Source organism: Typopeltis vanoorti, chromosome 13, assembly GCF_054136105.1.
Source record: "Typopeltis vanoorti isolate ZY-2024b chromosome 13, IOZ_Tvanoo_1.0, whole genome shotgun sequence".
In the NCBI taxonomy this organism is placed as follows: domain Eukaryota; kingdom Metazoa; phylum Arthropoda; class Arachnida; order Uropygi; family Thelyphonidae; genus Typopeltis; species Typopeltis vanoorti.
Window position 1 is genome coordinate 4680905 of NC_143561.1, and position 13646 is coordinate 4694550.

General features: G+C 36.5%; 1 protein-coding gene across 4 annotated transcripts in view; it reads right to left on the reverse strand.

The window, feature by feature from the left end:
• Nucleotides 1-13646, reverse strand: part of LOC150099898 (uncharacterized) — a 127163-nt gene that overhangs the window by 50571 nt on the left and 62946 nt on the right. The gene's annotated exons all lie outside the window — the stretch shown is intronic.

A 13646-nucleotide genomic window follows, 5' to 3' on the forward strand; every position in this document is an offset into this window, starting at 1 on the left:
CACCATTTCCACAGGGCTACACAGTCTAACCATACATTTAATTGTGCTAAAGTGATATCTCCATTCATCTGCCCACTTTTCCAACTTATTTGAATCCTCCTGAAGAGCCACATCATCATCAGCACTGTTAGTAATAACTCTCACAAGCTTCACATCACCTGCAAATTACTGAATATCAACTCCACCCCCTGCACTTCAATCACAATACCATTGACATAAAGGCTGAATAATAACAGTCTCAATATTAAGCACTGTGAAGTCCCACTTCTTCCTAATACTACTCTGCCATAAACAAATGATTGATATCTAATTGACAGCAAATTTCCAATTAAATCAATTAACTTAATATCTAAACCAATATGCATTTAGGTTTAGATATTAAGTTAGTGGATTACACCTTGTCAAATGCATTTGTAAAATCTAGAAAAATACCAGAATATGGCTTTCTCTCATCAAATTTTTTATGGTGTGATTTTCAGGTTTGAGGCTATATAGTGAAAAGTCAATTTATTTATCTCTTGTGAATATGGTGATTTTTATGTTTTATTATGTTTTCTTTCTTACAATAATTAGTTTATACATATATATTACTGCTGATTATGTGTATTTATTATATTTGGTATATTTTCTGATATCTTGTTGGAATATTGTAATATTAAAATAATTCACAAAACTTCACAAGAACAATCGAGTAGCAACCAAGAGGAATGCCAGCCTGAATAGTGAAATTGTGAACAAGGGGCTTGTCCTAATGAAAAGAATCAATGTGTTTCAGAAACTAATGAGAATACAGAAAATGAATTAACTTTAAAAATATCAAAAAAAAATTATTAGATGGATGATGAGTGAATTGGAAAAAGTCGAAAAGTGATTAGAGAGGCATAGGAAGGACAAGAACGGTAAAGAGTAAAAAAAGAGAAGCAGAAAGCACTGAATCTGGTAAAATATTGTGTAATGATAGTCAGACATGTAAAGTCAATTCTAAAAGAAAGAATATTATATGGTATGCTACATCTGGTAGGAAAAATTATTTGAATAGTAATAAATACAGTATGAGAGAGGATATGAAAGGACTGCTGGAAGAAGTGAGAATGAAAGGTGAGAGGGTGAAAATCATTAGTATGCTACCAAGATGTGATAACACTGAATTAAGAAAAAGAGCTATGATGGCAAATGATTCAATGCATAGGCTGTGTAGAAAGAATGGCTGAGTTTTTGGATGTGTGGAGTGATTTGATGGAACAAATTATTGGATTGGAATTGGAAGAATGGAATCAGGAGTCTGGAGAAATTACTTATTGCTATGAGACCTAATAGGGAGAGGAATGAAAACTAGATTAAGATGATGAAAGGAGTAGTGAGATTTGATATATAAGCATGCCTAAGTTATGCAATTACGTTAATGATATGAATATGTTTAATCATGGAGGTCATTATGATGAAATGATGACAGTGTTCTTGTCTGGTTTGTATTTATTTAGTATGTTCAAGGATTTCTGTAAAAGTGAAGCATTAGATATGAACAGAGATCTGAAAGTTGTTCAAATGGGTCATATAGACTACTACAGAGGTGAGTATACAAAAAATAATACAGGTGACTTATTATGCCTGTACACAAATGCCAGGAATATTAGGAACAAAGTGGTTGAGTTTTGTTGCCTTGTTGAATATGCTGTGGTGGCCTCAGATAAGGTATGCAGAAGCAAATACAGGTATCATTTGATATATGTGGTTAATTAATCCTCGATGGACACCGCATATATCAAAACCGCATTATTCAATGTTAAGAATTAATGGGAATAATTATAATGAATCCTGCAAAATATAAAAATTTAAACACCGTTTATTTTTTAAGGTGACATGTATTTATATATTTTATTTATACATATTTGTTACATAAAAACTTATCTAAATATTTATTTTTTATAAAAAAAACTTATCTAACGTAAATTGAACAGTGGTAGTTTTTTTTTCTCCTCCATGATTTTAATCTGCATACTCAAAGATGCAGATGCCACTTTGAATTGTTCGAGGTACTCAGTCGCTTTATTTAAAATGGCTCGTATAGTTGATTCACCAAAGCTTAGAGCTTTTCCGGTGTTTACTTTGCTTTCTCTGTTACGGAACTTTTAATAATATCAATTTTAGTATCCAAAGTAACGTTTTCATTTATTACTCTTTTTCGAGGCTATGGTTATGAAGGCTTTACATAATTTGAAAATTACGTGATATGTGGATAGGCCGTAAGCATACACTGTAATACATACACATATATGTCTGTACGCGTCACGCTCTGTTGATAAATTGAAGCACTGAGAACTGAGGCCGAGAGAGAGAGACTAACGTTGGAGCACGACTCATATCACGTAATCTGATCAGTTTTATTATTATTATTATTATTTCACGCAACTTCAAAGAGTCGACAGACTCATCGAGGGAGGCCCTAACATCATGTCAAGAACAACTATTCAACATTCACACAGTATCTATCATACCTCGCCTTGAACTCATTCATGGTCATAGCACCCACAACAGATTCTGGCAGCTTATTCCACTCATTCACCACTCTCCAAGTAAAAAACCTAGCTCTAGCACACTTGCTATATGTATGGCTCTAGTCCACCCACCACCAGTCCTATTTTCAAAAATATCTTCTGGATTAATCTTATAGTAACCCTTCAGTAATTTGAATGTCTCAATCATATCACCCCTTTTCCGCCTATTGACCAATTTTTGCAACCCTCAATTCTTCAACCTGTTCTCATAAGGTTCATTCCATAGACCTGCATCATCTTGGTCACTCATCTCTGAATCCTCTCCACCTCCTCCCCATCAAGAAGAAACCCTGGCACCCATATCTGGGCACATCAGTCTAGATGGGATCTTATCAAGGCTCGATACAGAGGAACAATAACTTGTTTGTCTCTGCTTGTTAAAGTATTTTTCAGCAACCAAGTGATTTGATGAGCTGATTTACCCACTTTTGCGATGTGCCCCCTAAACTTCAACTTCCTATCCACCAATACTCCCAAATCCCGGGCATCATCAATCTCCTGGAGTATGGTTCCACCAATGTGATATACTGCTGCTAATCTTTTCACCCCAAAATGCATAACCTTATACTTTGCGATATTAAATCGACATCCTTTTTCCTTAGCCCAGTCCTCCAAACTATCCAAATCATCTTGCAAAATTTTGACATCCTGTGCACTCACTATTGCTCTACCCAACTTTGCATCATCAGCAAACAAGTGAACACTTCCTCTCAGATCCTTTCCTATATCGTTAATGAACAAATTGAAAAGTAGTGGTCCAAGAACAGAACCCTGCGGCACGCCACTAGTCACAAGCCGTCTTTTGGACTCTACTCCTGAATAAACCACTCTCTGATATCTCTCCATCAACCACCCTCCTATCCATCTCACCAACCCCATATCCATCTCCATATGCTGCAGTTTACTGACTAGAATTCCATGTGGTATCCTGTCAAAGGCCTTAGCAAGGTCTGCAGTAGAATCACTGTAAATCCATTACCCTTATCCAGTTTGGCCGTCACTGTGTTATAAAACGTAAGCAATTTACTGAGACATGATCACCCCTTCACAAAACCATGTTGTACCCCATACAGCATCCCATTTTCATCTATCCAATCCTGTATTTTTCTCTTGACTTATTTCTCCAAGTTCTTGACAACGATTCCCGATATGCTAATCGGCCGGTAATTTACAACAGCAGTCTTGTAACCTACTTTATGCAGTGGAACTATTTTCTCCTCTTTCCGCCCCCTTGGGACTAACCCAGACCCGAGACTCAAATTAAACAAAATGGTCAAAGGTACTGACAATTCTTTAGCCGCTTCACGTACAACACGAGCTGGTATACCATCCAATCACCACAGATGTATTGACATTGAAGTTTTGTAATAGCCTACTTACCTCCACTTCATTCACCACAATTATTGTATAATCTATTGGTTCATTCATTCCTGCAATGTCACCACCTGGATGATATATTCTTGCAAAGTGCTCGTTCAGTAATTCAACTATATCGACTGATTCGGTTACCTCCCTACCATCAGCATTCTTTAAAATCATTCCGCCATATACATTTTTCTTTTACTTGCAACATATCGAAAAAACTGTTTGGGATTCTCTTTAGCCTGCATGGCTAATGTTCTTTCATAATCCGTTTTTGCTTTTCTTACCACACTCGTTACCCTTCTGGCCTGTGCTTTATACCGTTCATGTGCCTGCTGGTCACCTTTCTCCTTAAATTCCCTCCATAGTTGTTTCTTCTTTTGCAGCTCAAGCTTAATGGTGTTATTCATCCATTTAACCCCTACTTGATTTATTATTTGGACTCTAGGTATACAGTTAACCATTGCCTCATGCAAACACTTCCAAACCACCTCCCATGCATTATCAACATCTAGCCCTTGCAGTTTTACATGCCATGGCACTGAACCCATCAAACTCCTAAGCTTGTCATATTTACCAGCCCGATAATTTCACATGTACCCTGTCTTAATTGTAAATTCCACACCTTTAGCGACCTTCCAAGACAAGATCCTATGATCACTCTCACCTATTGGTGGCAACGTGGTCATATTTGTTACAGCTAAATTCTCAGATGCAATTACTAGGTCAAGCACTCTCCGACCCATAGTATTTTCCATTACATGCTGTCGCAGATAGTTATCCCTTAATAATTGCATAAACTCCAATTCCTTCCTCCCATGTGTCCTCTCCTCCTTCCAATCAATGTTACCATAGGTGAAATCACCCATAACAATTACCCTCCTTCCACTCGTTTCTTCTATTTGCTTATGCAAACTATCTCCACCATCTATACTATTACCATCACCTGGTCTATAGCAGCACCCAACTGTATATTTTGTTCTGCTAGTTTCAATCTCACACCAAATAGCCTCAAATGTGCTCTTTTCTCTATCCTGCAGTTCCACTTCTATTCTCTTTGGCTGTAGCTCATCAGCTATCATCAATAACACTCCTCCCCCCATTTTATTCTCCCTGTCACTCCTGAACACACCATACCCCTCACATTCAATTCCACTAGCTATATCATCTTCTGTCAGCTATGTTTCACTAATGCCAATAACCTGTGGCCTGAAAGTGCCAACCAAGGCCAAAAATTCTTCCTTCTTGTTCCTAATACTTCTGGCATTAGTATACATGAATTGCAGATGTCCATTTGTCCCATTGACCAAGTCTAACGCTTTGCTTATTTTCAAACTTTTTGGGCCGCACTAATTAAATTTGATACCAAATATAACAAGTTTATGGTCACAATAATTTTTTGTGCACTAATCAAAGCCGCATATATCAAGGGATATCTGTATACTAACTGTTGTCAATTGCACAGTACTTTTAGGAAACAGAAAAAAAAGAGAGAGTGTGATGCTAATGATATCATATAATCCTCCCCCATTTAAGGACTATATTTTGCGTAACAAACTACAGGATTTTGTGGCACGTGGTGATTGTGGTATGTATGCACCCCGGCAGTTGGATATGTGGTGGGTGAGAGAAAGGGGAGTACATATATATGCAAAATGTAGGCAATGGGAAGAACTTAGTGAGTTAGAGATTACCATAACCGACCTTGTTGCATCACATGTGGGAGAATCTCAACCTAAAGACACGAGTAGTGTGGTAGAGGGCAAGAATAACGAGCGAAATATGAATGAAAAAATAAGAGTGGGGAATGTGGAAAGTTTGAATGATTGTGAAGTTTTTGGAGATGGCCTTAATTGGGAGGATGAATGGTGAACAAGAGTGGCTAACTTGCAGAGAGAGAGATGAGCTGAAAGAGGAGGTGGAATGTCTTGGGAATGAGATGAGAAGTGTGAAAGATGAGATTAGACGAATGGAAGAGATAAATACAAGGCAAATCAGATTAGGAGTGAGAGAGAGTTATGGGAATGATAGAAGAGGAGAGAATAGAAACAGTAGGAGAGAGGGAGTGCTGGAACCAGAGACAGAGTGATGCCAGGACAGCAGGTAAGTAGCAAAACACAGAGAGAAAGTGTGAGGGATGTAGGTGAGCAATCAAGGAACTTGAGTGGTAAGAGGTGTGATGTATGGAGACTCGATGATCCGTGGTGTTCAAGATAGGATAACAGAGGAGTGTTTGCCTGGGGGAACAATAGAAATTTTCGTATGGCAATTAAGCAGGGTGAAAGGGTGGATGAGATGATTGTAATGGTAGGCACGAATGACTTGAGAGGCAGTGTAGATCAAGTGGCAAGAGATCTGAGATTCATGCTTAAGGTTGTACAAAAGAAAATGCAGAGAGTGAAGACAGTGCGTGTGTGCGTGTGTGTGTGTGTGTGTTATCCAGGTATGATAATGATGAGCTGACCAGAAGAGCAGTAATAATGAATAGCATAATAGCCAGAATGTGTCAGAAGAGAGGATTGGAATATGTGGATGCTTGGAGGACATTTCAGGACAGAAAGGAACTGGATGCGAGAGACCGCTTGCATTTGAATTAGGAAAAACATAGGCATCTGGAGAGATTGCTGTTTTCTGAACAAGTTGGTGTGTCAGTGCAGGGAAACTAGAATTCCCAGAGTGGATGGTAGCAGGAGTGGCCTCTTGTGGGAATGGGTGCATGGAGGAAAGGGGATGACATCATGTAATGCTGAGGCCAGTGGAGTCTCGAGGGGATAATGATAGGCATAGAAACTGTGACATTTTTATGCTTTATACCACGGGTGGCCAAACTTTCAGACGTTGGGAGCTACTTACCTAGTGAAAATATCTTTGCGGGCGACTATAGATGTGATCGAAAATTGTGGAATATTTTCGAGATTTTTAAAAGTTTATAAGGCAATAAATATAACAAAAAAAAAAAGAAAATTTATTGTTCATAACTTTATTAAAAAAATAATAACAATAAAAAATACAAAAAACTAAATAAAATTATACAAACAAAATTGGATATTTTAATTTAATTGTATTGCATAGATGCAGCTAAGCGATCGTAATCTGGGTCGTACAAACTTAAAGAAATTCGTAAACATGATTCCAGATGTTGATCACTTAGCTGTGATTTATGGTTTGTCTTAATAGCATTCATACATGAGAATGTCGATTCGCACAAATAAGTTGATCCAAAAAATGCGTTAAAATAAGCGGTGATTCTCCAAATATTTGGATATTTACTTTTGTGGATCAACTTTCAAAAACTATTATTTGAAGCAATTGATTTGAGGTGGATATTGCATTTCATTTTTATAATTTCTTCTTCCAAATCTACTCTATTTGTGTCGAGAAATTCATTCAATTTTGAAGCTGTATTCTCAACATTAATATTTTCATTGAAGGGATATGATAAAAAAGTAGCGATATCATCTAGCTTACTGATTCCTAAAAATCTTACCTCAAATTCGTTCATTAAAAGTCTTATGCTTTCAGTGTGTTTATTAAAGGTGACGTTTTGTATATCCCTTGACTGGTCGGCCAAATTTTTAAAATGTTTCAATTCTCACCACTTTAATTGTATTTCAAGCATGTTTAATTTTTCCTTGAATGATTTTAAGGAGCTTATCATATCAATGATTGTTTTATTTTTTCCTTGTAATTCTAAGTTTAGGTTATTTAGTTTTTCTGTAATGTCACAGAAAAAGGCGAGGTCAAGTAGCCATTCTTTATCATTTAATTCTGGATGTGAATCATCTCTGTTTTTCAAAAACGAATTTATTTCTGGAAGAAGTTCTCTGAATCTTGCTAAAAATGTGGCACAACTTAACCATCTTACGTCAGTATGTAACAATAATTCACCATGCTCACTCTCGCATTCTTTTAGCAAAGTATGAAATTGATGACGCAGCAAGCTATTTGATCTTATTGAATTAACAATTTTGAAAGCAACATTAATAACATGATTGAATTTCAGTATTTTGAACACAAGGCCTGCTGATGGATGATGCAATGAGTCCACAAAACTTGGTATATCTTCATCATTTTTACAAAGAGTGATGAAACCGATTTTATTACCTACCATTGCAGGCGCTCCGTCCGTAGTTATTAACACTAACTTATGAATTGGAAAACTTGTACGTACAATGTAATTCTTAAATAAATCATAGACATCTTGACCTCTTCTTCATCCTTGAATTGGAATAATGATTAATAATTCTTCTGTGGCCGACATATCCTCAAAAACCATTTGAATATAAAAATACATAATTGTGCAGTACCAGCATAATCACTAGATTCGTCAAACTGTAGAATCTCTTCAAGGTTCCGGCTGGTTTCTTCTGCTGTATGCATGATTGTGTTTCATGATAATGACATATTGTTAATAGCAGTTATTATTTCCGATTTATTTTTAAAATTTTGAAATAATTCACCCGCTTTGATGAAGGCTTCCTTCCATAATTCTCCATCTTGAAACGCTTATTACATTTAATTAAAGTTTCAGCAACTTTGAATGATGCAACTGTAGCAGCCTTTGAGCCTGTATTGCACTTGACAAAAATATTTTGTTGTGCTGTCAGTAGTGTCTTCATTTGATGTACCTTTGCTTTCCTTAAGGCAGTGCCCTGTGAATAATCTTCTTCGTAGTTTTTATGAACAGTTCGATAGTGTTTCAACGTTTGCTTTTTTCGGTAAAGCCACATTCACGTTACAAATTATACATATGCATTTGTCTTTCATCATAATAAAGAAAACATCTTCTACCCATTCTTTATGATAGTGATAAGTTTTTATTTTTTTCACACTTGTTCTTAACTCACTCATTATTATCTTTAATTGTTTTTTTTTTTTTAACAACAATACTAGTTGCATTTACTTGCTTAATTTAAAATAATACATGCTATAGATCGATAAACGGAAAACGATTTCATGGGATTACTCGGTACTAAAATACTGGATAATTGGGACACTATGGCTGCAAGAGTCTTGATCAAGAACAATACACAGATGGACTTTCAACTGCCAGTGTACACATCATCAAACATGTTACTATTGGGCAAGTACAGAACCGTCAAGCGAACATTTCTGGATGAAGCGAATCACGTGACTGCTGTAAAGCGATGGCTTCGTTGTTAACCGCTAAATTATAAACTTTACATCAGATTAGAAATAAATTAGTTTGACATGTTTGACAATTTTTTTATCAATTAATAATTTTGATTATCATTTATCTATTCATTTTCAATCTATTTATTCCTTTAATTTGCTACATTCAGGTGCCTTGCGGTTGACCGGTTGACGCCAAGACGTCAACCAGTTGACCGGTTGACGTCTTGGCCACCCCTGCTTTATACTAATGCCAGGAGTATCCGCAATAACGGAGATGAATTGGTGGTGCTGATAGCATCAGCCTGTGCAAAGATTATTGGGATATCTGAGACGTGATTGACAGAAGATGACATAAGTACAGGAAAAGAAGTAGCAGAGTACAGCATTTTTCAGCAGAATAGGAAGAGAAAACACAGTGGTGGAGTACTGTTTATGATAAGCGATGACTTATGTACTCTAAGAGTGGGGGGCTTTGGAAGGCAGTGATATTAATGGTTTTGAAAGCATATGGTGTGAGGTAGAGGTGGGCAAGACCAGATATTTAGTGGGGTGTTGCAGTCGCGTAGCTAGAGCTGTTGCTGCCTGGGGTGGTCCCTGAGTTTGCCGCCCCTCTCAATACACACCAAAAATACTAGAAAAAGTCAAAACGATGCATAGGGAAATAAATTAAAACACTATGTTTATTTTTGAAGTAAAACTTTAATTTCAACATTCTAAAATGTTATTTTTCTTGCTTTTCTGTTAGCAAAATTGTCAATGACATTGGCAAAGTCTATTTCATAGTAATGTATGTAATTCTTAATCAAATTTTATTTAGAAAAACTCCTCTCACAACTAGCAACACTTACAGCAATTGTGAGGAAAATTTGCAGTAGTATTACAATATTAGGAACTAAGTTCTCGAGACTGTATTTTAGAATTAACTGCAAAAGTTCAAAAAGGTTCAAAGTGCCGCCCAGGGCAGACACCCCCCCCCCTAGTAGTTGCAGCTGGTAGAGTGGTGGAGATGGAAAGTTGTAAAGTAGATACCTTCCCTGAAGGTATTATCTAATAATAATTATAATAATAATATCAATTTCGGGCAGTTCCATGGAGAGCAAAATTGAAAAGCCAGGATACCATTAGTGCTTGGAAATTGTGAAGGAATATTTGTTAGCAGCAATAGTAATCTGTATTTCATGAGTGAAGAAGAGGACACAATTTGGTGTAAAGTGGATGACAAACAATATCAAACAGGAACTGCAGGTGAAAAAGAGGTTATGGAAGAGATATAAGGAGAGCAGATGCATGAAGAATATAAGGAAGTAAGGAAGACTATGGTAAGGAAGACAAAACTGGAATATGAGAAGAGATTGGCCCTAATATCCAAAGAAAATCTTAGGGAATTTTTTAGCTATATGGACAGTAGGAGGAGAAATGATTATGGAAGAAAGACATTGTGGGATAAAAAAATGGGCATAGAGTGACTGATGCAGAGGACATAGTACAGTTCTTCAATGAACACATTATTGGAGTATTTCATCCTGGAGATGTAAGTTTTAATACTAGAGGGATAGGGCAGGTTTGCGGTTTAGAGGTGCAAGAGAAGAGTGTGACATCACAGAGTACTGAGTACTCTGTGATGTCGGTAAAGCTGTGGGACTGGATGGTATTTCACCACAGGTTTTGAGAGAATGTGCTATAGAACTGACAGTTCCTTTGACCTGTCTTTTCAATGAAAGTCTAGCTACAGGAATGGTACCCAAGGAATGGAAGGAAGGTAAGATAGTGCCGCTGCATAAGGGCAGTAGCAGACAGGAAGTGTCTAATTATAGGCCAGTTTGGGTTTCATTGGTAGTTGTTAGATCTTTGAGAAATTAGTGGGGGATCATATACAGAGTTGGGCAGATGAGGGTAATGTTATCTGTGAGAGTCAACATGGATTTGTTAAGGGAAATGCATATACTGCCATTTTTTTTTGGATTTTGCAAAGGCATTTGACAGGTGCCACATGATAAGCTGATATTTAAGTTGGAACACATGGGTTTAGATGTCGGGTTAATCAAATGGATTCAGGATTGGCTGTCTGATAGGTATCAGAGAGTTGTGTATGGTGGGGAAATATCAAGAGAGCAGAAGGTTACAATTGGGGTTCCACAGGGCTCAATTCTGGGACCTGTATTTTAAACCTTTACATCAATGACATTTTCAGTGGATTGTCGGGGATGTTCAGTTGTTTGCAGATGATGTGAAGCAGGGAAGGGTTATTAATAATAGTGCAGATGTGGCAGCCCTGCAAGAGGATTTGAATAAACTAGACAGATGGATAAATGAATGGGGGTATCGGTTTAATGCAGCAAGTTTTGAAGTTTGGGATACATTGATGGGAGGCGGCTTATTTGATAGGAGGAGCTGTACTAAGTAAGTAGGAGAGACACGAGAACTGGTGCTGATGATTGATAGAAACCTGAAATTAAGGGAAAATATTGCAAAGGTGGTGAAGTTAACCCAGAGGATTGCTGCAATATTGAAAAGAAAGCTGAGCTGCAGAGATAAAAGAGTTATCACTCCATTGTATAAGACTCTGATCAGATAACACTTAAACCACTGTTCTCAAATTATTACTCAGGATTTGAGGGGATTAAGTGTGGAAAGAGTACAGAGGCAGAAAACAAAAATGTTTTCAGGTCTGTGCAATATTAGTTATGAGGATCGGCTGAGGGAATGTGGACTGTAGAGTTTGGTAGATAGAAGATGGAGAGGTGATAGATTAATACTTTTAAACTGTTGGGAGATAGTTACAGGGTTGACACTGGGGAGTTCTTTTGCTTGGTGGAACAGTGGGAAGGAGCGGTGAGAAAGGGCCATCCCTGGAAGTTACAAAAGGAAGCCGTAAGCAAAAGGATGAGGAGTGGCTTCTTTGCATGGAGGGTAGCTGGACCCCAGGGCGAATGCTGGTCTTGAAATTCAAACTTGCTCTTGTTATCAATCAGGGAATGAGAGGTGTGATTGAAGTCTGATTAGCGAAATAATGAATTACTGACCATTTAAAACTATGTACAGGTAATCCTCGTATAACGCAGATGTTAGATTTCGCAGAAACGCAGTGTTATATAAATAGTGGTATGCGAATCTCAGATCACATAGAAAAAGTGGGGTTATGTTCCGAAATCGTTTTTTTTTAATTATATAAACAATGACATATCCAACAAAAAATATATTTTTATTTAATTCAGGTAATTCATGTAAGTTAAGAAAACATATTAACTATGAAACAAATACATAGTATAAAAGTATAAAAATTACAAATTGTACTTAAACTTCATTGCACATAATGCATAAATGTTTTAGGAAAAATAAAATAGTGCATATTTTAATCTTTCATAGCACGAGGATTTGAGGATTGGTTAATAAACACTTGTTTTGTCATGCAATTACCTGATGCATTACTACAAAACATTGGATAATTCTATCTTTGGAAACTTTGAATCCAGGAGCTGATCTTTCATTTTTCAAAATATAGGTGTCTTTTTGCATTTTTTTTCCAATATAACCTGGATTCATCCGCATTGAATACCTGGTGTGCACTATAAATGTTTATAAACTTTGAGAGTTTTTTGTTTAATAAGGTTTCCATCCATAGGAATTTTCTTTTGAGGTGCAATCTTCTATCGAAATCATTAGAGATTTCTCCATTTTTCTATTACAATATCGCGTACACGAGCAACGCGCTTTGCACTTATCGTTGACCCAGCAATAAACACTTTCTTGGATTTCGTGTTCATTTTGTTTGGTTGTTCGAATTGTTGATTCATTTAAATTCAAAGTCCCTGCAAAAACTCCTGGTTTTTCTCCATTTTTCAACTGATCCAAGATTTTGAATATTTTTCTTCGAGAGAAATTAATTTTGTTTTCAATGTTGGTTTTCCCCTTTCGTTGCAGTTTGTGGCCATTACTATAAAAATAATTTTTTCACAAAAAAGCAAGCATTACATATTGTATGTAACTCACCAGAAAATAAAGTGCTCAGCTTGAGATGAACACACTTATGATTTTTAATGCACTTTCCTGGCAGAAATGAGGACAATTTTCAACGATAAACATTTTAAACGGTAAACAATTGAGGTACATGCATGCTAAAGGGTTTTCCCCCCTAATATAAATTCACTACTTATAATTACATGCGGGATACAGGCAGACACTAATTTAACGAAGATAAAATTTGATTTTTAAGTTGCGCGGTGAAAAACATATGAAAAGATAAAGGGTTACTACAATTTGTAGACCGTGTTTTTATCAGAACTGTGTTGCATAAGTACAGCGTTCAACAAGGGTTACTACAATTTTAGACCGTGTTATATTGAAACCCCATTGTATAAGTACCATGTTATATGAGGGTTACCTGTATTTAGAAATTTATGTACATTTAATCATAGAAATAAACATTTATTTTACAATGATATTCTATCGTTTTAAATTTAGCTACTTGAATACACATTCTATCCTACGGTTTTTCTTTATGAACTGGTCAATAACATCGTCATAAAAAGTTGGTTGTAACTTAATTTTCCCAAGCAACACGCACACTTGTAAAGGCTGGCTGAAGCTCACTGG